Source organism: Triticum aestivum, chromosome 4A (genome assembly GCF_018294505.1).
Source record: "Triticum aestivum cultivar Chinese Spring chromosome 4A, IWGSC CS RefSeq v2.1, whole genome shotgun sequence".
Taxonomy (NCBI): Eukaryota; Viridiplantae; Streptophyta; class Magnoliopsida; order Poales; family Poaceae; genus Triticum; species Triticum aestivum.
The window spans coordinates 607,116,636-607,139,654 of record NC_057803.1 but is presented as its reverse complement, the minus strand read 5'-3'; the positions used below and the strand labels follow the sequence as shown (position 1 = coordinate 607,139,654).

At 42.0% G+C, this 23,019-nt stretch overlaps 1 pseudogene; it reads left to right on the top strand.

Annotated features, from left to right (window-relative positions):
* The first annotated feature begins 10,137 nt into the window (after nt 1–10,137).
* Nucleotides 10,138–22,047, top strand: LOC123084042 (putative disease resistance protein RGA1; annotated as a pseudogene).
* The last annotated feature ends 972 nt before the right edge of the window (nt 22,048–23,019 follow it).

Below are 23,019 nucleotides of genomic sequence, written 5' to 3'. Positions count from 1 at the left end.
GACACTCGGCTGTCATATGGACGCATGCATGGCGTCGAAGATGGCGCAACATAGAAGAAGTACTACCGTGAGAACATCGAGGAGAGAAATGAAAGACGGAGGTTAAACGAAGAAAACATCGACAAGAAGGTTTAGATTGCGGTTGATAAGAAAGCAGCTGAGACAGTCAAAGCAGCAGTTGCTGCCGCAAAAGAGGAAATGGCAGCTTCGTATAGTGTCTTGATTCCGGCTATCGTCAATTGGACCAAGGAAAATCCAGATAAAGAGGCAGCGGACTTTCCCCTTTTCAAATTCTTCAGGAGCAGCTCATTTAGTGTTGCACCAGCACCTGCTCATGCAACCCCACTTGCTCCCGCACCTGCTCATAGCAGCCCGTCCTTCGTCTCTGGTGTGCTCGGTAGGGCTTCATCTTTGGTTGAGCTCGATGCTCTCACAGTACCTGTCACACTGTCCCTCTTCAATATATGTATAATATCCCGTTTCCGTTGCCTTTCGGATGTCTCACGTCACAGACATGTCTTTGTAGGACGACGTAACCCCGTGCACCATATTGTACACCAGCAGCGGCCAAAAGGTGGACGTGGGAAAGGAGACGATATTGAAGCCGAAGGAAGAATTGTTCCACAGTTGGCTGATCCCCCCTGACGTCTTCAAGGTTTCCGTGGCCAGTGTCAAACCGGGCCACGAGAATTTGGCTCCTCCAGTAGCACTAGGGGGAGATGACAACGAGACCCCACGGCAGCTTGGCGATTGCAAGAGTTGGATCATGTTGTGGCTGAAGAGTCTGCTGCCTCTTGAGGCGGCCGGGAGCACACCCACGACCAAGCAGCCTCAGCAAGGTATGAACACCAACACCCCACCTACCCAATTAGCGTCGCCTATCGTGCCAGGTGATAGCTGATACGTCTCCAACATATCTATAATTTTTGATTGTTACATGTTGTTATATTATCATTCTAGGATGTTTTACAATCATTTTATAGCAGCTTTATGTCATTTTTTGGGACTAACCTATTGACATAGTGCCCAGTGCCAGTTGCTATTTTTTGCTTGTTTTTTTACATCGCAGCAAATCAATACCAAACGGAGTCCAAACGCAGTGAAACTTTTTGGAGATTTTTTCTGGACTAGAAGACACCTGTTGGGCCAAAGAAGTACCAGAGGGGGGTTTCGAGGGGAGCACAACCCACCTGGGCTCGCCTGGGGGCCCAGGCGTGCCCTGGTGGGTTGTGCCCACCTCGGACGTCTCCTACAACACCTCTTTGCTTTATAAATACCCCGAAAATCCAAAACCCTAGGGGAGTCGACGAAACACAATTCCAGCCGCCGCAAGTTCCAGAACCACGAGATCCAATCTAGACACCATCATAGAGGGGTCCATCATCCTCATTAATGCCTCTCTGATGATGCGTGGGTAGTTCATTGTAGACCTACGGGTCTGTAGTTAGTAGCTAGATGGCTTCCTCTCTCTCTCTCTCTTGATTCTCAATACAACGGTCTCTTGGAGATCTATTTGACGTAACTCTTTTTGCGGTGTCTTTGTTGGGATCTGATGAACTTTGAGTTTATGATCAGATCTATTTTATCCATGAAAGTCATTTGAGTCTTCTTTTGGTCTCTTATATGCATGATTACTTATATCCTTGCATTTTTTCTTCGAATCTTTGGTTTAGTTAGGCCAACTAGATCAATTTTTCTTGCCATTGGAAGAGGTGCTTTGTGATGGGTCTGGTCGTGCGGTGTTCTTTTCATAGTGATAGAAGGGGCAACAAACACGTATTGGTTGTTGCCATTAAGGATAACAACCTGGGGTCTATTCCTACAAGAATATATATTGTCTATTCATGTCATCGCTCTTATTGCATTACTCCATTTCTCCATGAGCTGGATACACTAGATGCATGCTGGATAGCGGTCGATGTGTGGAGTAATAGTTGTAGATGCAGGCAGGAGTCGGTCTATTAATCTTGGACATGATGCCCATATAATGATCATTGCCTGGATATCGTCATAATTATTTGAAGTTCTATCAATTGCCCAACAGTAATTTGTTTACCCACCATATGCTATTTTTCTCGAGAGAAGCCACTAGTGAAATCTACGGACCCGGGGTCTATTCTTTATCATATTTGCCTTCGGGATCTATTTTTATTTTCTTTTATTTTCAGACCTATTATTCAAAAAAACCCAAAAATACCTCGCTGCACTTTTTCTTTATTTATTTTATTTTGTTTTACTGCGAGATCTATTTATCCAAAATCCTACAAATCAATCTATCATTTTACCCGAGAGGGATTGACAACCCCTATTACGCGTCGGGTTGCAAGTATTTGTTCTTTGTGTGCAGGTACCATTTACATAGTTTTGCTTGGTTCTCCTACTAGTTCGATAACCTTGGTTTCATCACTGAGGGAAATACCAACCGTAGTTGTGCTCCCTCATCCCTTCCTCTTTAGGGAAATACAGATGTAGTTCAAGCAACATCAAAAGGAACTTCTGCCGCCATTGCCGGGGAGACATCATCAACATCTATCAGGTTCCTAATCACAAATCTCATTGCCTTGCAATTTACATTATCTTCAAGCTAGGAGACAGCGGCATTTAGCTGTGTCCGGCTTGTCTCGAGCTCCCGGGTCAACACACTGTTCTTCTCCTTGAGAACCTGTGGTCATCAAACGATCCTCGAATCGGCTTTGTCCACCCGTTTTAAGTCTCGGGGGCTACTACTATCTATTCATTAAGTTCATAAAGAATTGTACATGCATATCCTTTGAGAACAGGCGAGCAACCCCAGTGAGTCCGTCCCGGGCAGCTCGGGTATATGCACCTACAGTGCTTAGGGCGGTAAACTCCGGCTCCGTTAAAGCAGGGGCACGCAAGGCTTCTTTTAAGTGACGATGATTCATTGCACTCTCCACTTTGGAGTTAGTAACGGACATCTCATCTGGATCTCCGTGAGACGAACGAGTCTATGCTGCATCAGCATGCGCCCCCGTCCTCATTGGTATCTCCGGCGCCGTATTAGCCAAGGCTCGGCTGGCTGGGATCTTGCTCACGTTTCGCGTATACCCCTCCTGCGATGATAGAAGGAGGATGCGAATGACAATTCGGCCTCACGCCCAAATATTCAATAAAAGGAATATACCTTTTCGGTGATGGAGCAGGTTCAGTGGTGCTTCCGACTTCCTTTCATTTTGCATGAACCTTTCACGAAGGTGCTGACCTTCTCTTGGTCGCCCGCCCCTGAGTACGGCTCGCTGAGCGCCGATCCTGCGAAACATGGTCCAAATGCGGAAGATAAAGAGATGAGCAGAAGTATCTCTCTTCCCTGAGAATACAATTTCTGGATACTTACCTTCACGAAAGGATAGAGGTCGGCTGCAATGGCTACCTCCGAGCCGTCAAGGCTCGCCTAATAGTATACTCCATTTTCAAACTCTACAAATATGTCTGGATCCTCATGGAATCCGGGTTCCTCATTGCGATCATGATCCTCTGGCTGGGGGCGGGGCAGTTAATGTTCTTGACAATTTGCCTCCATTACTATTTAAAAAGCAACCAGAGTATTTGGTTAATGCATCTCAATGAGTAAAAAAGTACTGAATGGTTAGGAAACTTACCAATTCAATGGGATTGTACATGGAGAAGACCTATCGGCATTTTAAATGGAGGAAGTATTGTTCTTCTCCTTTATAAAGGCCGGCCAATGTGGCAGCCAATGCGGCTTGGCTATCTGAACCCTTTCGCCTGTAGCGGGATGCATCGTCCTCCCTGTTATAGTTCCATAAGGGGGTTACCCTGGGTTGAAGTGGCTGGATGCACCTCTATATCGTAATGGCCATAACTTCCACCATGGAGAGTCCGGAATGGGTCAGTACCTTGTCCTTGTTTACCAATCTCATCACTTCCGCACTGTCTTCCTGTTTAGGGGACTTGGGGCGCCAACTATATAGCTTCTTCAAGGGGGCACTGGAAAACTCAGGTAGTCCACGCCGAACAGGGTCCGAAAGAGGTACATCCTCGATATAGAACCATTCCGAAGACCATTCGGCAGATCCTTTCTTCGGAGTCCTGGCCGGGTAGCCGAATCCGGCTATGCGCCATACTTCGGCGCCACCCACTTCAAAAATAGACCCGCTGCCCTGATGGAGGGGGACGAGGCAGAAGAACTTTGTCCCTAGTTCAAAGTGAGCCTCGCAGCCCAAAAATAATTCGCAAAGGGCGACGAAGCTAGAGATATGTAAAATAGAACCTGCTGTGAGGTTGTGTAGCTGGATCCCATAGTGTTCTAGAAGGCCCCTAAGGAAGGGGTGGATTGGGAATCCCATGCCCCTCAAGAGGAATGAGATGAAGCACACCCTCTCCCCTTGGCTGGGATTGGGGAAATTCTCCGGCAATGCATTAACACCTATAGAAGTTGACCCCGCCCGTACGGAGACTAGATCCAAGGGAGGGAGATATCCTTGCGTTTGGAGCCGACTAAGCTGGAGGTGGGATACAAATCAACTCTGCCAGTCCCCTTCTTAAGGCCCATGAGGGCGCGAGGAGGAGCCAAGGGCACTCGCCATGGTCTGAATTTTTCCGTGGCTTGTCCTGTTGCTCTTGGGGTGATGCGAGATGGCGTTTCGAGGATCTCACCTCGTTTTATAAGCGCGGAATGTGCCTGTCAAAAATATTAAAATACAGGGATAACAGACCGTTCGCATTCACTCAGACTCATGGAAATCGAGGCAACGACAGGGAGGAATCATAAAGACTGGACACGAAAACCGATGCCAGACTATCATCAATCCGAAGTATAATGGGGAACCCGCCTTGCAAAGCTGAAGACTTGCATCCGCATACTACATCATCATTGAAGGAAAGTTCGGGGGCTATTGAAGGAGTCCTGGATTCGGGGGTCCTCGGCTGTCCGGCCTAGGAGTATGGGCCAAGTTGCATGGGCCATACAGGATCAAGCTGAAGATTATCTACGGTGTCCGGATGGAACTTCTCAGTACGTGGACGGCAAGAATAGAGTCCAGAGGTTTCCTTTCCTAATAAACCGACCTTGTACAAACACTAGGCCCCCTCCGGTGTGTATATAAACTGGAGGGATTAGTTCGTAGGAGGCACTTTTCACCATCATTAGAATCCTCATAGGCTAGACCTCTAGGGTTAGCCATTACGATCTCGAGGTAGATCAACTCTTGTAATCTTCATACTCGTCGAATATAATCAAGCAGGAGTAGGGTTTTACCTCCCTTATGAGGGCCCGAACCTGGGTAAACACAGTGTCCCCTGGCTTCCTGTTATCATTGATCCTTAGACGCACAGCTTGGGCCCCCCTACCCGAGATTTGCCGGTTTTGACACCGACATGGAGAATTTAAAAGATGCTTGCTATAGGATTTTCAATGCTCATAATAGATCTATTCGTTAGCAATCTACCGTTGTTCTTCTTCGCTATTCTATGTGGGCATTACTACTTGGTATAGATTCATCCTTGATACGATTACCAGTGGGAATATCTTGATGTGTCCTCTAGATGTTTTTAATGCTATGGGAAATCTAGTTGGTTCGCCACCTCTTATGATTAATGAAACAACTTTAACTATCGAGCATGTTATGGAAAGGCTCACTGAAGAAAACATTGAAAAAGTAGATAAAAGGATGCATAATCTTGCGAATAGAATTGGGTCAAAAGCGGGAGATGCTCTTAAAGTACTAAAAGAAAAAGAACCCGCATTCAACGAGAGAATAGAGGAGAGCCCCACTAGAATTGATAAGTTGGAAGAAAATTTTAGTAATCTAAGCACGCCTTTTTCTTCTGCTAAAACTATTGAAAAAACTCTAGTAAAAATTGACAAGATTACTCAAGTCACTAAAGCAAGGGTGCAACTTCTAATAGTAACAAAGAAGATCTTAAGATGATTAGTATTCACCCGGATTTTGCTGAAGTGATAAAAGACCCTATTTGCAAGAATGAATTCTTCAAACTAGTTCCTAGGAGTATTGTCATTGAAAATTTGTATGCTAAATCTTTGAAGAATTCTAAGTATTTTATTTAGGAGTTGGAAACTAAAGATGACAATAACTAGATCTTTGCATTATGCCTAGGTAGGGGCATAAAACGATAGCGCTTGTTGGGAGGCAACCCAATGAATAAAATTTATTTTTGTCTTTTTCTTTCTGTTCTTGAGTGTTTGCATAGTTATGCTACTATTATGATTGTGTTTTTTATGTTTTAGTTAGTGTTTGTACCAAGCAAAGCCTTTGGGATCATGTTGGGTGATAGATGATTTGATCTTGTTGAAAAAACATAAACTTTGTGCGTCAGTCATATAATTATTAAAAATCACAGAAGCACGATAAAATCCTGATTTTGGACAAAATATTGATATACAAATTGCCAACGTTGTCCTAATTTTTTAGAATGTTTTGAGTTACATAAGTATTCGAAGTTTTCAGATTGCTACAGACTGTTCTGTTTTTGACAGAGTCTGTTTTCTTTGCGTTGTGTGCTTATTTTGATGAATCTATGGTTTGTATTGGAGGGTATAAGCCATGGTAAAGTTGGAATGCAGTATATATAATGCAAAAATAAAATATGAATGAGTTTGCCGCAGTACTTAGAGTAGTGATTTGCTTTGTTATACTAATGGATCTCACAAATGTTTTGTTGAGTTTTGTGTGATTGAAGTTTTCAAGTTCTGAGTGAGATCACGATGGATGAAGGAATAAGGAGTAAGAAGATCCTAAGCTTGGGAATACCCCATGGCATGCCAAGTTATTTATCCAAAGAGGAACAAGCAACTAAGCTTGGGGATGCCCCGGGTGGCATCCCCTATTTCTTCTAACGAGCATCAGTATTTTACTTGGAGCTATATTTTTATTCGTCACATGTCATGAGGTTTGCTTGGAGCATCTTGTATTATATGAGTCTTTGCTTGTTTTGCTTTTTAATTTGTGTCATCTATCCTTCCTGAACACACCTATTTGAGAGAGAAAAAATTATGCTATGATCTGTTAGAATTGCTCTATATGCTTCACTTAAATTTTTTGAGCTATGGAATTGCTCTAGTGCTTCACTTATATCTTTTTGAGCATGGTGTGCTTTATTATTTTTGAAGAAATGCTCTCACGCTTCACTTAGATTTATTTGATAGTTAGTATTTTTTGAAGAAATTCTCTCATGCTTCACTTATATTATTTTGAGAGAATAAAAATTTTATGCTCATATTCTTCACTTAGATTTGTTTGAGCTATCAAAAGCTACATATAAAATTAGTCCCAAAGTGATAGATATTCAAGAGGGATATAATAAAAACTTTCATGAAGATCAATGGACAAAATAAACTTGATTGTTTGTAAAAGTTTTGAGATATGATGATAGTGATGTGTGAGGCATGTTGATGAGTAATTATGCTTTAGTAAGAATATTGGTGTTAAGGTTTGTGATTCCCTATGCAAGAACGAAGATTAATACTTACGCAATGAAATTACATCCTACTTGTGGTGTATTATTCGGTGTTAGTTATGCTTAATGCTCTCTTATGAGATTTTTTATTTCTTGGTTGGTTGCTTCTCAATCTTTTGCTAGCCTTCACTGTACTAAGCAGGAATACTACTTGTGCATCCAAAATCCCTAAACCCGATTTTGCCATATGAGTCCACTATACCTACCTATATGTGGTATTTCCATGCCGTTCTAAGCAAATTTGTATGTGCCATCGCTAATTTTCAAAATAAATTTCCTTTTGTGTGCTCGTACCGCTCATGAAACGGTAGAGGGTGGCTGATATTTTTCCATGCTAAATGTGTTATTCTCAAGATGAATGTTTATTCACTTGTCATTGCACAAGAGTACGACAAAGGTATTAGGGATGCCCAGTCCTGAAATGAAAAATGAATTTACTTTATGTTGTCAAATAATAAATTCCTTGGAAAGTGTTGGTATGGACGACATCGTGGATACGGCTAGCCGTGGAATGCGAAAGTATGGTGGAAAAAGGAATAAACTTTATTTTCTGTTTGGGAACTGCCTATGATATATCTAGCATGGAAAGTATTGGGAACTACTCGATCGTTTTCGTTGACAGGAAAAGTATGCCACCAAAAATGTTTTATCTCTATCTTTTTTTGCTTTGAGCTCTGGCACCTCTACAAATCCCTACTTCCCTCTGCGAAGGGCCTTTCTATTTACTTTATGCAAATTTTATTTTTTGAGTCTCCGTTTTTCTCTTATAAAGCACCAACTAAGGGGCACTATGATCGTACTTGAGCATTGGGTGTAGCTAATATGCGAGTGTGTTTCATGAATGGATCAATGATTGAGCATAATGTGCTAGGGATAACTTGCTTTAGTGTTGATATTTTGAAAGACATGGTTGCTTGTTGATATGCTTGAGTATTAAAATCTTCATGTCAAAACTAGACTATTGCTTTGAATCATGTAAAAGTCGAAATGTCCATGCTATAAAAGAAATGAATATGTGATGAACATGATAGGCATCATTCCACGTCAAAAATTGTGTTTTTATCATTTACATACTCGAGGACGAGCAGGAATTAAGCTTGGGGATGCTGATACGTCTCCAACGTATCTATAATTTTCGATTGTTTCATGCCGTTATATTATCATTCTTGGATGTTTTCAAATCATTTTATAGCAACTTTATATCATTTTCTGGGACTAACCTATTGACATTGTGCCCAGTGCCACTTGCTGTTTTTTGCTTTTTTTACATCGCAGAAAATCAATACCAGAGGGGGCTCCGAGGGGAGCACAACCCACCTCGGCATGCCTGGGGGCCCAGGCGTGCCCTGGGGGGTTGTGCCCACCCCGGCCGCCTCCCAGACCGCCTCTTTGCTCTATAAATACCTCAAAAATACGAAAACCTTAGGGGAGTCGACGAAACACAATTCCAGCTACCACAAGTTCTAGAACCATGAGATCCAATCTAGTCACCATCACGGAGGGGTTCATCATCCTCATTGGTGCCTCTCTGATGATGCATGAGTATTTCATTATAGACCTACGGGTCCGTAGTTAGTGGCTAGATGACTTCCTCTCTCCCTTTTGATTCTTAATACAATATAATGGTATCTTGGAGATCTATTTGATGTAAATCTTTTTGCGGTGTGTTTGTTGGGATCCGATGAACTTTGAGTTTATGATTAGATCTATTTTATCCATGAAAGTTATTTGAGTCTTCTTTTGATCTCTTATATGCATGATTACTTATAGCCTCATATTTCTTCTCTGAATCTTTGCTTTAGTTAGGCCGACTAGATCGATTTTTCTTGCCATGGGAAGAGGTGCATTGTGATGGGTTCGGTCGTGCGGTGTTCTTTCCCAGTGACAGAAGGGCAGCAAGACACGTATTGATCGTTGCCATTAAGGATAACAAGATGTGGTCTATTCCTACATGAATAGATCTTGTCTACATCATTTCATCGTTCTTATTGCATTTCTTCATTTCTCTATGAACTTAATACACTAGATGCATGCTGGATAGCGGTCGATGTGTGGAGTAATAGTAGTAGATGCCAGCAGGAGTCGGTCTACTAATCTTGGATGTGATGCCTATATAATGATCATTGCCTGGATATCGTCATAATTATTTGAACTTCTATCAATTGCCCAACAGTAATTTATTTACCCACCATATGCTATTTTTCTCGAGAGAAGCAACTAGTGAAATCTATAGCCCCCGGGTCTATTCTTTATCATATTTGCCTATGAGATCTATTTTTATTCACTTTTATTTTCAGATCTATTATTCCAAAAACCCAAAAATACCTTGCTGCACTTTTTCTTTATTTATTTTATTTTGTTTTATTGCGAGATCTATTTATCCAAAATCCTACAAACCAATCTATCCTTTTAACCGGGAGGGATTGACAACCCCTCTTACGCGTCGGGTTGCAAGTATTTGTTCTTGGTGTGCAGGTACCATTTACATAGTGTTGCTTGGTTATCCTACTGGTTCGATAACCTTGGTTTCATCACTGAGGGACATACCTACCGTAGCTGTGTTGCATCATCCCTTCCTCTTTGGGGAAATATCGACGTAGTTCAAGCGACATCAATAGCGGACGTCGTGAGGAAGAGGCTCCATTAGTGGCTGATAACGTCGCCGCTGTCGAAGAAGCAATGCATGATGCCATCGACGAGGATGATGACCCTCTACAGTATCTCAATATCGGCGCCTATGACGACGGAGGATTGATGGCTCAACAGTATGAGTACTCAAGGTTTGAGCGTGATGAGTTGGTGCCAGAATTGCCGGAGGATGAACGCATGATAGGCTCACTTCCAGTAGCAAAGAAGCATAGGAAGAGACAGAAGAAAGGCAAAGCTGCTTGTATGAGCCAACCGCCTCCGCAGCCTTGGGTTGAAGACCGTATACCTATCATAGGTTCTGCGAAATACCATATCTTGGGTGATCCGATCCTACCTAAGGCAGCGGTAGAGGACATATACGACAATCTAAGGAGACTTCATGATGATGTGTTGCAGAGAGAGAAAAGCCTGATCGCCTCGATAATTCTAGGATGCCCACTCCACGCGGTTAATGTGCTACAGCAAAGGTTGTACGTCGACACATTCCCCGCGAAAAAGTTGTTCCTTCGGTTCGATTACATCTTCGACATGTTTCACTTGAAAAAGCTGGATTTTACGTTTGTCCGCCTTTTTTCCTTGTACACGGACTACATCATCAGGATTGAGAAAATACCTTATATCTATGTCGCTGACCCGTACTTCATGCACGAGGACTTCTTGGCAGTCTGCCAAGAGCACCATGAATACGCGAGGAACTATATCGCCGATTTCATGGTCGGCAATAAGGACAAGGAGACGATTCTCCTGCCTTATCATCCCATGTAAGTCATCCGCAGATATCCTTCCTTTGATTTCAATCATTCATTTGCACGCGTGGAGGCTAATTTGAGGTGTACTTATTTTGCGCAGCGACGGGCGCACCGTCCTCATCATCCTTTACCCCCGATTCTCCCACGTTTTTTACTTGGACTCGTCAAAGAACATGAAGAAAAAGGATTACACCCACATCAAGTATGTTCTCGATAGTGCTATCTTAAGATACAGCCACCGGGGTGGAGAGATCACGGTCAAGAAGACAAGGAACCGTGCACCCTGCTTCGGCCATGAGAACGACTTCTGTTGCATCCAGCAACTAAGAGAAACTCTCAGTGATGGATTCTATGTCCTCCACTACATGCAGGAGTACAGACGGGATCACCAGAACCTTCGCATGTCACCTAGATCCGGCGATAAGAATCTAGGAAATGCCCCGGATTATCGACTCCGAGCTGAGTTCTATCACATCCAGCGTGAACTTGCTCAAATCATCAGGAAGGAGGTCCTCGAAAAAATAGGGATGTTCTACGAAGAAGGGCAAATGTCGCGCAAAGACGTCCGAACACACGTAGCCGCTCAGCGTCTCAACCTAAAGCCTTTCACTTCGCTCGTGGGCTTCCTCCCTGATTTGGATGGTTGGCACGACATGTTGGAGTGATTGACAATATATGATAATGTGTCCGTTTAGTCACTACTTTCTCTATGACAAAACTTTGAATTTATGCACGACGAACTTTGTGATGTAATTAAACCGTCCTCGTCAACTAGCATAGATCACTCTAGTTAGGCCAGTTTGGGTATGATGAACTTTGTTATTCATGTTTATGATATGTTGCTTCTATTTTTGCTAGCTCTGTCTCTTTCTGTTGCTCAACTATATATTATGTTGCATATTATCGAATCATGTGACGATGCAGGTACATAGATCATCGATGGTGAAGAAGTTCTACACCATGTGTGCAGGGAAGGTTCCAAGAGTATACGACGAGTGGCCTAAGTGTTAGACCTAGGTGTACTGGTTTCCGAGCGCAGCCAGAGATGGTTTGATAGCAGAGCTGAAGCGGAAAATAGTTAGTTTAGGTTCACGCTAGTGCGAGAGAGGGATCCGAACTGGCGCATCAAGAAGTACTACATTATGTATGATGAGACATGTCAGTTAACTTGTATCGCTATATCGTGATTATGATGTGATGACATGATTTGTGTTCGATGATATGATGAGATTATTATGTGTATGATATGATGAGCATATTGCATGTTTATGATATGATTAGAATACTGTATAAAACCTGTACAAAAACATCGCAAATATGTAGCAAAAAATGTGAAAATATAGTAGTAGCGCTCTTTAGCAGGAAGCAGCAGCACCGTAAACAAGCGCTACAGCTAATTAGCAGCAGCGCTGGACAGGAAAACGCTATTGGTAAGCCACTTAGCAGTAGCATTGGTCTGGACAGCGCTACTGCTAAGTAGGTATAGCACTAGCATGGAACAAACAACGCTACTCCTACAAGTTAGCTATAGCGTCTTACTAGTAGCGCAGGTGCCCGCGCTACTGCAAGGCATTTGACCCGTGCTACTGCTAGGCTTTTCCCTACTGCAGGAAAAGCGTTGGGATGTACGACTAGATTCTAAAAGTTTAGAATCTACCTTTTCTATTACTAGTACACACTGAGTTAAAGAAACATGAAACAAGAAAACCAAATTACAAACATGCTTTTCTATAATAAGATGTTCGTCTCAGCTCCAGGTGCATAGCATGATGAAATTGCCGAAGCATCCATGCCTTGAAAGATGCACACTTGACAACGCAGAGGAAGAAATGTGTGAAAATCATTGATGTTTGTAACACAACTGGAAGTGTGTATGCAACATGCATGCATGATGTAACTGCCAAAGCGTCCATGCCTAGCAAGCACATCAGTCAACAGTCAACGAAAAGGAAGAAATGTGTGGAAGTCATCCAAAAATACAGCTGGAATTGCATAAATAACATGTATGCGCAATGGAACTTCTCAAGCATCCCTGGCTAGCAAGATGCTCATTTGTGAATGAGGAGGAAGATCATCGATGTTTGTTGTAACACAAACAGAAACTGTATACACAACGTGCGTGACATGAGTGTATATAAACAAACATTGTTTGATCAATGCCTTAATATCTATAGCGCGGAGCTGAGCTTGAAATTGGTTGAGGTTCTTATGGGGCCTGAGCTTCTGTTGTCTTTTTCCCCCAAACTGCATGTACTTCTATGGCAATTGTATTATCAACTACGTGGGTACATGAGTTAAGCTATGGTGGTGCACTTGCTGACCGAAGTTTTTCCTAAATCTGGGTGCATATATGCGTCATAGCCCTATGTAGCTTCTCTCATATCTGTATGTGGCTTGAAGGCCTACTTGTGGGCATGTTCTTCATCAATTGTGTGGCATTTCACCTCAAGACTATGATATACATATAGCTGATAGAATCACAGAAAGTGGTAGTGATAGCACACAATGACTTAGATTTGGTGCTGCTTCTTGAGTGCCCAGTCTCAGGATCTAGGGTGCAACCACCAGGTCTGATCCTAGTTTGTTATACCTTGCAATGGCAGTGCTTTTGCGTTGTTACCTTGTTGAAGGCAAGTCTTGGATTTGCTCAGATTTAATCTTCTGGGTGCAAACTTAAGGTCTGATCTTTAGTAGTTTGATCCGGTGATGGTAGCACTTGAACATCGTTCCCTTCCTGGAGGCATTGCTAGTGGAGAACATGTCTTATTGTCCTTGAGATGTCAAAAGATGGTTGGTGCGGACGGTCACTGTTATAGTTCATCGATAGTTGTTTTGATCGCTGCAAAGTTCTTTTCTTTTTCATCCGCCTAGGCATAGCTTAGTTCTTGTACGACTTTGGTTTTCAGCTTGATTCCTTGTGTGTGTGCACTGGTATTGGTTGTGTGCATCCTAGTTATGAAGAGGCGAGGTGTGTGCTCATCGTGTTTGTATCGAATTGATGTTTTATTCTGAGTCAATAAAATGATCCACTTTTTATAAAAAAACATAGCAACACATACCTACTATAATTCCTTTATTTCATAGAACCTTCACATCTGGCTACAAGCCGAACCGCTCAACAACACGTATAACTATGCATCATTGAGCCTGTAAATTCTTTCTTTCTAGGATATGGTGTACAGCAATAGAAGCCATTGCACCTAGTAGACAAAGTGAAAGAGCATGGTGCCCCCATGTATGGTATTGGTAATTGATGACAATTCCTATGGACTAATAGTTGCCTTGAGTTATATTTGAAGGGTTTGACCATAGGCATTGCTTGAAGACCATTTGTTGGTTTCAAGGTTATAAGAAGAATATTATGTGTTGACCAAGGTGCTATTCGAGGAGTTACCAAAGATTGGTCATGTGAGAGTTGAGCCTATTGCAAGCATGTGTTGAAGAAGAAGATTGTGTGAACAATCATGTTTACCTGCAAGACATCATGTTTATGAAGAGATATGATACAAGGTTGATCAAGACTAAGTACAAAAAGTGGATTCAAGTTGACCAACACATAAAGCATAGAAGATGTACCGAGTGGGATCAAGTGACCCCATGGTATGGTAAGCATTGTCCATTACGCTTTGTGTACTAACTCATGATTTGTGTGATGTTTCTTTATGGGGTTAGGTATGTTTCCATAGGCATGTGTCAATAGGAAGATCTCATATGACCCATGGAGGATGACATCAAGTGGTGATCATCATAGAGGTCGTGTTGTGCAAGTTCAAGTGGAGCATCACATGCTTGAAGCTTACCATCCATTCTCGTGATAATGGACATGTGAAGATGTGCCTAAGAGAGGATCAACCATAGTGGAGTATGGGGGAGCAATTCATTAATCTTCATCGAGCCAGCGCAATCATGAAAGGTGGTCTAACTTGAGGAGGACAAGATCGTCAACATCTAGCTCAAGTGGAATATGCGCACGGCAAATGTATGTCCTTGAAATGTTTTCGATTTTATCGGTCTCATGGTGTTAGTTGTGAGACTGTGTTATAGGATCAATTATCGTACTATCAAGGAGGGCTCTCGAGTGAGTAGCTTAATCGTATCATTCGCAAAGAGCTCAAATCTTTGCATCCTTGGCATCATCTCTCTTGGTTCTTATTTAGTTTTTCTCTATGTGAGGTATTAGAGTTTGTGTTCGTCATCCGTAGGGCGCCGCCGATCACCTATACAAAATGAAGACATGAACGAGGATCAATATCTGGCCCTAACTGAAGCTCCACATGCCCTCTGCCTGCCAAATACCATCGCCAGAAAAAGGACATGACGGGACTGATTCCTCGCTGCTGATGGCATCATTGCCTCACCATCGCTGGCTAGACTCATATAATTAACCCTAACTAAAGATAGGGAGACCATAGAATGTATAGATATCCCAGACCGGGGTTCCCCCCACCTCGCTGGCGTTGGAAGGAACCTGGAGGTGAGGGGAACCAGTGGCGGTGGCAACTCTAAGGAGGAAATCTAGTCGCCATGTTTCCCGTGAGAGCATGCGTACTTGAAAAGATATACAATTGTATTTTTTATAATGCATACATGTAACACGAGGTTTTAATTCCTGATTAAAGGAATGTTGAGGCCTACAAATGTGCATGCAAGTGAAGTAGACCTAAGCAAAGCCTCCAAAAATAAGGTTAAGCACGGCAAGGCTACCAATAAACACATGACGGTGGCAACTCTAAGGAGGAAATCTAGTCGCCATGTTTCCCGTGAGAGCATGCGTACTTGAAAAGATATACAATTGTATTTTTTATAATGCATACATGTAACACGAGGTTTTAATTCCTGATTAAAGGAATGTTGAGGCCTACAAATGTGCATGCAAGTGAAGTAGACCTAAGCAAAGCCTCCAAAAATAAGGTTAAGCACGGCAAGGCTACCAATAAACACATGACACACATAGGTTTCTACATAATTTTGCGCATTTAAGATCTACTCTTTGCACCAAAAGGCGCCGCCAATATATTTCATAGGAACTTCACTGTGAAAAAGTGATGTGACTTTGCGACTCTTTTTGTTTTTGCGGGGAGACTCTGCAACTCCATTATGCGACTTTTTGGAGTTCCAAGATTTATTTATTTTTGCAACAGGATTCTCTATTTAAAAGGGACGATGACGTTTTTTCTCTTGCGCAAAGTGATGTGGCTCTACGAGCAAATTGTGCAGTTGCACTCAATGCATCATCGTCGGGGCCTCTACGGTCAAGTAAGAGCATTGAATAGTCACTATGGATATTTATGGATTTGTGGTTTACATATGTGCAGAAAAAGCAAACAGAATATTAGGTGGAGATTTTGGAAATTGATATGACAGGGCAAACCTATCATGTGGTCCTGCCAAACAGCTCCTTCTACAAGCTTTAATATCAAGTCTTCACGTCAACAAGTCACTGCTTCACCCTCAAGAGGTATTGTGTGCAATTTTTTCCTCTCTATACTAATCAATCGTGGTTTCATCCTCACAAAAACATGAGAATTTGGATTTGTAAACATAAAACAATTTAAATCATATATATTTTTAATCCATGGTCTTAATCCTAGCGGAATAGTTGCTTAGACTAGCCACAATGGGTAGTAACATAGAGTAGTAACATCGACATGTTACTAGTCTATGTTACTATCTCTATAGTGGGGAGTAACATATGTGTGGTAACATGTAACCCTTCATTTATTAGGCTATAGACACATCTTGCTTTGATATGTGTGATGTTACTACTACTACTAGTAACTAGCTATGTTACCACTTTTCTCTCTTTCTTCATTTATTACTTGCCACATCATTTATTTTATCTAGATATGTGTGATGTTACTACCTATGTTACTCCCATTATGGGTAGTCTTACTCTTCATGCTAGTAAAACTGATACTGAGTAATTAATTGCGGCAGTACGAGGATGTGCGTCGATGTCAAGACTCAAGAAAAAATAAAATCAAAGGTAAGCAAATCCGTGCAGCTAATTAATTGCAAGTTCCAACCCGACTCCACGGCCTCCCCCCCCCCCCCCCCCCCCCCCGCCCACACACACACACAACCCCACAGGTGCCACTTCTCCCTTCAGCTGGCGGTGAAGAAGTCGAGTCTAGAGATTGCTCTCGGTGAGGGTCGTCTCTTCCACCACTCGGCCAGTCAGTGCTGTATAGATTTCATTCCACCAAAAGATTTCAAGGTTCGTTCAGAAAACATACTTGTTATATTTCTTCTCGCATGCATGTACCCAACAAAAACACGGTTACAGAAGAGAAGTGAAAAACATGACTTTGACCTTTCGCTCAGAGAGTTGTATTATTAGCTGCTCATTGCTAAATCACATATCTAGTGAAAATTGCATATATTTTTCTTTCTAACATGTGTTTGTCTTTTGGTCAATTTTCGTATTTGAGTTGAATTCGTGAACTCCCTTCCATACTCTTTCTTACTGTTGTTGCATTTCATTGTAAATCTGCATTCCTGACATTACACATTCCCGCATCCATATAAATAGTTTGTACTAACTAGATACTCCCTTTGTTTCTAAATATAAGTCTTTTTATACATTTCAAATGGACTATAACATATGGATGTATGTAGACATATTTTAGAGCATAGATTCACTCATTTTGCTTCGTATGTAGTCACTTGTTGGAATGTCTAAAAAGACTTATATTTAAAAACGGAGGGAGTAGTTAGCATGCCCCCGGCAAAACAAAAAGGGAGAGATAGGCGAGCAGCGCTGACTTTAATTTTAAAGCATATTTGTATTTTTTTTCCTTTACAGACAGAGAAGACATTTTTGTACAATTTCCTTTTAGGCCCTCATGGACCTTTAAGTCTTTTTCGAAAGTATGGAGCACAAGGCTAATTTCTTATACGTGTAAATAGAAAATAACTTCGGCATGTCCTTCTGGGTACTGTATGTTGACATTGACTAATCGGTAAATGGGTCACCACTAAAAACTATATCCTGTCATGTTATTCATAGTAGATATTTTATTGTGTGATTAACTTGGCCAAAGTATATATATATATATATAAGATTTTCTACAATAGCTTGCCACAGAACTAGTTAAGGTTTTCGACGGTGTAGAAGTTCTTAAAAATCATGAAAAAAAAATACTGAACCAATACACCTATAATATAACATGATCCAACCGAGGGATTAAAAAAATACGACTGCATGTGTCCTGGACAAAAAGAACAAAATGTTTCAATATATATTGTTCCTGCAGTGAGGTGAAATGCTTGTTTTTTTCACTGAAGACACATAAATGCATATTTTCACAATCACACAGTTGGATCATCTTATTATATTAGAGTAAGGCTCTCCTATTTATTTCATAATTTTTACTTACTTTTAAACCGTTAAATGTTTAGCAAGCCTTAACTAGTTCTGTGGCAAGCTATGATAGACACAGACCTATAGCTAGGCTTTACACAGGTGGAAGACTCAACTATTGACTGGTTGTGACAACCACCACCCATTTGTAGTAGGACTGAAATGAGCATGTTCGTAGTACTGCCTATGAAACCTAGATCCTTACAATCTCATGCATGAAGAAAAAAATTATCATCTCATAGCAGAGTGCTTGAAAATATTCCTTTCTTATTTAACGATCCTTACAATCAAGCAGAGATCTCATTTCTAGAATGTGCTCGTCAGTATATTTATCCATATCTTCCTTAACAAGGCGCAACTTTATGAATAATGACATGTACTAACAATCTATATCATCATCATTTCAGGAACCAAATCATGTTATCTGCAACTACAGAGCAGGTAGTTAGTGGTTTCTCATCAGCAGTTATCCAACGTGTTGTCGACAAGACAATGAACTTCCTCGATAGCAACTACAATCTGAACCATGCTACTGAACAACTTCTGACCAAATTGCGCACAAGCCTCACCATGGTGAAGGCTATTACTGAGGTAGCTGACAACCAACTTATTATCAACACTACTCTTGCCAAGTGGCTAAGGAGTCTCCATGATGTTGCCTATGAAGCCGAGGATGTGCTTGAACGATTTGACTGCCATGATATAGTTACTGGAAAGCGTAAGGTGAGTGAGCTCATCTCATCATCAGTTAGGGCCTTGAAAAGTTTGATTGTACCAGATGAGGGCATGAGAATGCTTGAATGTGTTGTGCAAAAGCTAGATCACCTTTGTTCAATGTCCAACACATTTGTTGAGCTCATGAAGTAGAGTAATTCAGCATCCATGAAGGAGGACGGAACAGGGGGAGAGACTACTTCTCGTCTTCCAGTTGATGTCAAGGTGTTTGGCCGCGATGAAGTTCTAGAGATGATATTAAAAATTATTTGTGCTTCATCTTCCTCAGGACTGGAACCCAATAACATGAGTGCAAAACTTGGGTCAAGGTTCCGCATTGGTGGTGTTGATGTTATCCCAATTGTTGGTATGAGCGGGGTTGGGAAGACAACCCTTGCTCAAGTCATTTACAATCATGGAAGTTTGAAGGGTCACTTTAGGCACAAAGCATGGGTGTATATCTCAAAACAATTCAGCATGAAAAGGACATTGCAAGAGATGTTGCACTCTTTTAAAGGAAATGATTCATCTCTTAACTACTCGGATAGTTTGGAAATAGTGGTCGACAATATTCAAAGTTTAATCCAACATGATGGGAGATACCTTCTTGTGCTAGACAGTGTTTGGGATGAGATGTGTGATCGGTGGAGTAGTTTGCTTACTGCCATAGCTTGTGAAGTACCAGGAAGTGTAGTTCTTGTCACAACACAAAGCAAAAGGGTTGCGGACACAGTGATGACAATGTGTCAAGTTCCCCTAGCACCTTTGCCTTGGGAGAGTTTTTGGCCAGCTTTCAAGTATTATGCATTTGGCACAACCAGTGTTGTTGCTGAGAACAATCAGATTCATTTGTCAATTGGTGAACGAATAGCAAAAAAACTGGATGGTCTGCCGTTAGCAGCAAAAGTAATTGGACATCTACTGAGATCAAGATCAACGGTAGAACATTGGAGAAGCATCCTAGAGAGCGACTGGTGGGACAGGAGTGAAGTTTTATGTGACATCCTTCCATTCATGAGAATTAGTTATCAAGACCTACAACCTAGGCAAAGGCAGAGCTTCGCTTTTTGCTCAATCTTTCCACAAAACTACTTGTTTGATAAGGATAGATTGGTCAATATGTGGATTTCTCACGATTTCATCGAACACAGTGAATCTGATGGCAGTAGATTAGAGGACGTTGGAAATAAAATGTTTGATGAACTTGTACAAAGGTCATTTTTTCAGTTTGCATTTGACACCAAGAAGTACACCATGCATGATCTAGTGAGGGCTCTAGCAATTGCCGTCTCTTCATATGATTGCTTCCACCACAAGGAGACATCACAGAGAGCATCACCAACTGCTCGTCACTTGGCTCTACAAGTTGGTAATCAACTGAGCATTCATGAACTAAACAAGTATAAAAATCTGAGGACAATCTTGTTGTTTGGTCATTATGACAGTAATGCAATTTGTGATGTTGTTGACAACATGTTAGCCAAATCAAGAAGCATTCGAGTGATAGACTTATCTCATTTGGAAGTGCTGACAAATATGTTGCCCAACATTGCGTCCTTGAGAAAACTGAGGTTTCTAGATCTTTCTTTCACAAGGGTCCGCAATTTTCGCAACTTCCCGTATAATCTTCAAGTTTTATACCTCCGTGGATATGCTCGTAATACTATTCCTCAGAGCATTAATAGGCTTGCCAACTTACGCCACTTGTATGTTGATGCTACAGCTCTCTCTTTGATTCCTAGTATTGGACAATTGAGTCAACTTCAGGAGTTGGAGCACTTTAGTGCTGGAAAAAGAAATGGATTCATGATAAACGAGTTAAAGAGCATGCCAGAGCTATCTAGAAAAATTTGCATCAGCAACATCCATGTCATTAAGAACAAGCATGAGGCAATGGATGCCAATATAGTTGAGAAGAAGCACCTTGAGGCCTTGGAATTGAAGGGGAGAAATATATCCAAAGATGTACTTGAAGGATTGCAGCCGCACTCAAATATGCAAGAGCTTATGGTCAACGGTTACGGGGCGACAAGTTTCCCATGCTGGATGTCGCAGGGTCACATCTTCACAAAACTGCATTCCCTTCATGTTGGAAACTGCCGACTTCTAGTTATACTTCCGCCATTTGGAAATTTCCCTTCACTCAAGCATCTCACTCTAGAAAACTTATCATCGGTAAAGCATGCTGATGGAACATCATTTGGTTACCTCACAAGTTTGGAGGACTTCAAAATTTCTTCGATGACATCATGGGTAGACTGGTCACATGGAGAAGATGATCATGGCCCTCTCCTTCCACATGTCAGAAGGTTTGAACTTCACAATTGCCCTTTACTGGAAAAAGTGCCATGTTTGTCATTCATGTCTTCTGTGTCAGAACTTGACATTTCAGTTTGTCCGATCCTTGTCAAGGCACTGCCACAATATGTGCAACTCTTAGCATGTCTAAAGAAGTTAAAGATATCTTACTGCAATCACCCACTCATACTCTCTGCGCATCACTTAAAGGCACTGGAGTATCTATATCTCAGGAAATGTGGAGGGCTACGTTTGATTGATGGGTTGCAATACTTTCCCAACCTCAGGGAAGTTGATGTTCTTGGTTGTCCCGACATTCTTACTGAACTCTCCAACAAATCAAGTAGACAAGTTGAGCAGGGTGTACTTCACCTTACCAGTCTAGCAACGGATGTCAGCCTGTTAAACGGATATTGTTTTGTCCCATCCGTGCGAGTTCTCCGCATCTCTTATTTGGAGGCCCTTCATTTTACCCTGGAGCAGGAGAAATGGTTTGAACAGTTAACCTCCATCGAAAAGATTGAGTTTGTTTACTGCTCTCGTCTTCAACAGTTCCCTTCAACACTCAGCAGACTGACCTCTTTAAAAGCACTTCATATCAACGAGACGTCACAAGCGTCGTTGGGAGGAAGTGCGCCAGAAAACCTCCAAGAACTGATTATGGATGGCTTTTACGGTGAGACGGAAAAGAACTTCCAACCCGGAGGGTCAGAATGGTTGTATATTTCTCATGTTCCATACATCCGTCTTAACGAGAAGACAATTCAAAATTTGATGATTGGTTCCGCTTCGTCATCTTCAAGCCACCAAATTTGAGTAACCATGTACTCCCTCTGTAAACTAATACTAGTAAATGTGCCCATGCATTGCAACGGGAGAAAAAACAAATTTTCGCACACCTTTAGAAATCCATTCATGTTACCACTTCTCTTTTTTTGTGTTAGAATATGTTGTATAGGGATAGAAGTCTGTTTAAATTGTAATCTAGTTCTATCTCTTCTTCTGTTCCAATTTTTTCACCGATCCTTTCTCTCTCTAACGATTGACCTAGATCGATCTCTTCCTTCTTGTAAGCCACGACATGTTCTCGATATATAGCAATGCGGCCCGAGCAAAGAGTTCTACGCTTTCTATATTAATTCACACTTTACCTCTATCGCCTTCTATTCACGGTGAGCTCGCACTCTAGCCCACCGCTTTCGCGAGTCCTTCCCGTACCGACTTGTAATATCATGAGCAATGCTCGTGCTTCGCTGTGGAACAAACGTGAGTTCACCTTGAACCTCTCCTGCATCGGCTTGTAATTTCGCCGGCAACGTTGTGCTTCGCTGAGGAGCAAATAAGAGCCCAACTTTTTGTGTGCTGGTACAACGTTATACCTTTTTTTAGAAAAGGAGGATGACCCGGCCTCTGCATCTGGGCGATGCATACGGCCACTTTATTAATTATTCTCACAATACCTTACAAAGTTATACAAAAGTAAGATTAAAGCCGCCGTCTAAGCAACAAACTGTCGCTATCCCTATCCAGTTGATGAAGGGGCGCAGATAGCCTGGGCCTAATACCAAACAGACATCGCAGCCAAGCCTAACATCTAAGACCTGAGAACCCAACCTAGCATCTTGTCGGGTCTGGGGCACCCACTGGTCCGGCGTGCTCTCAGAGGCCCGCCGCCAACTGCCACCGCTCCATCTTCATAACTATACTGATGCATCAACCTTGCTCGGTCTAGCTATCGTCGACGCCACCACGGCGCCCAATGGCACCTCCTCCCTGTGCGCAAACAGC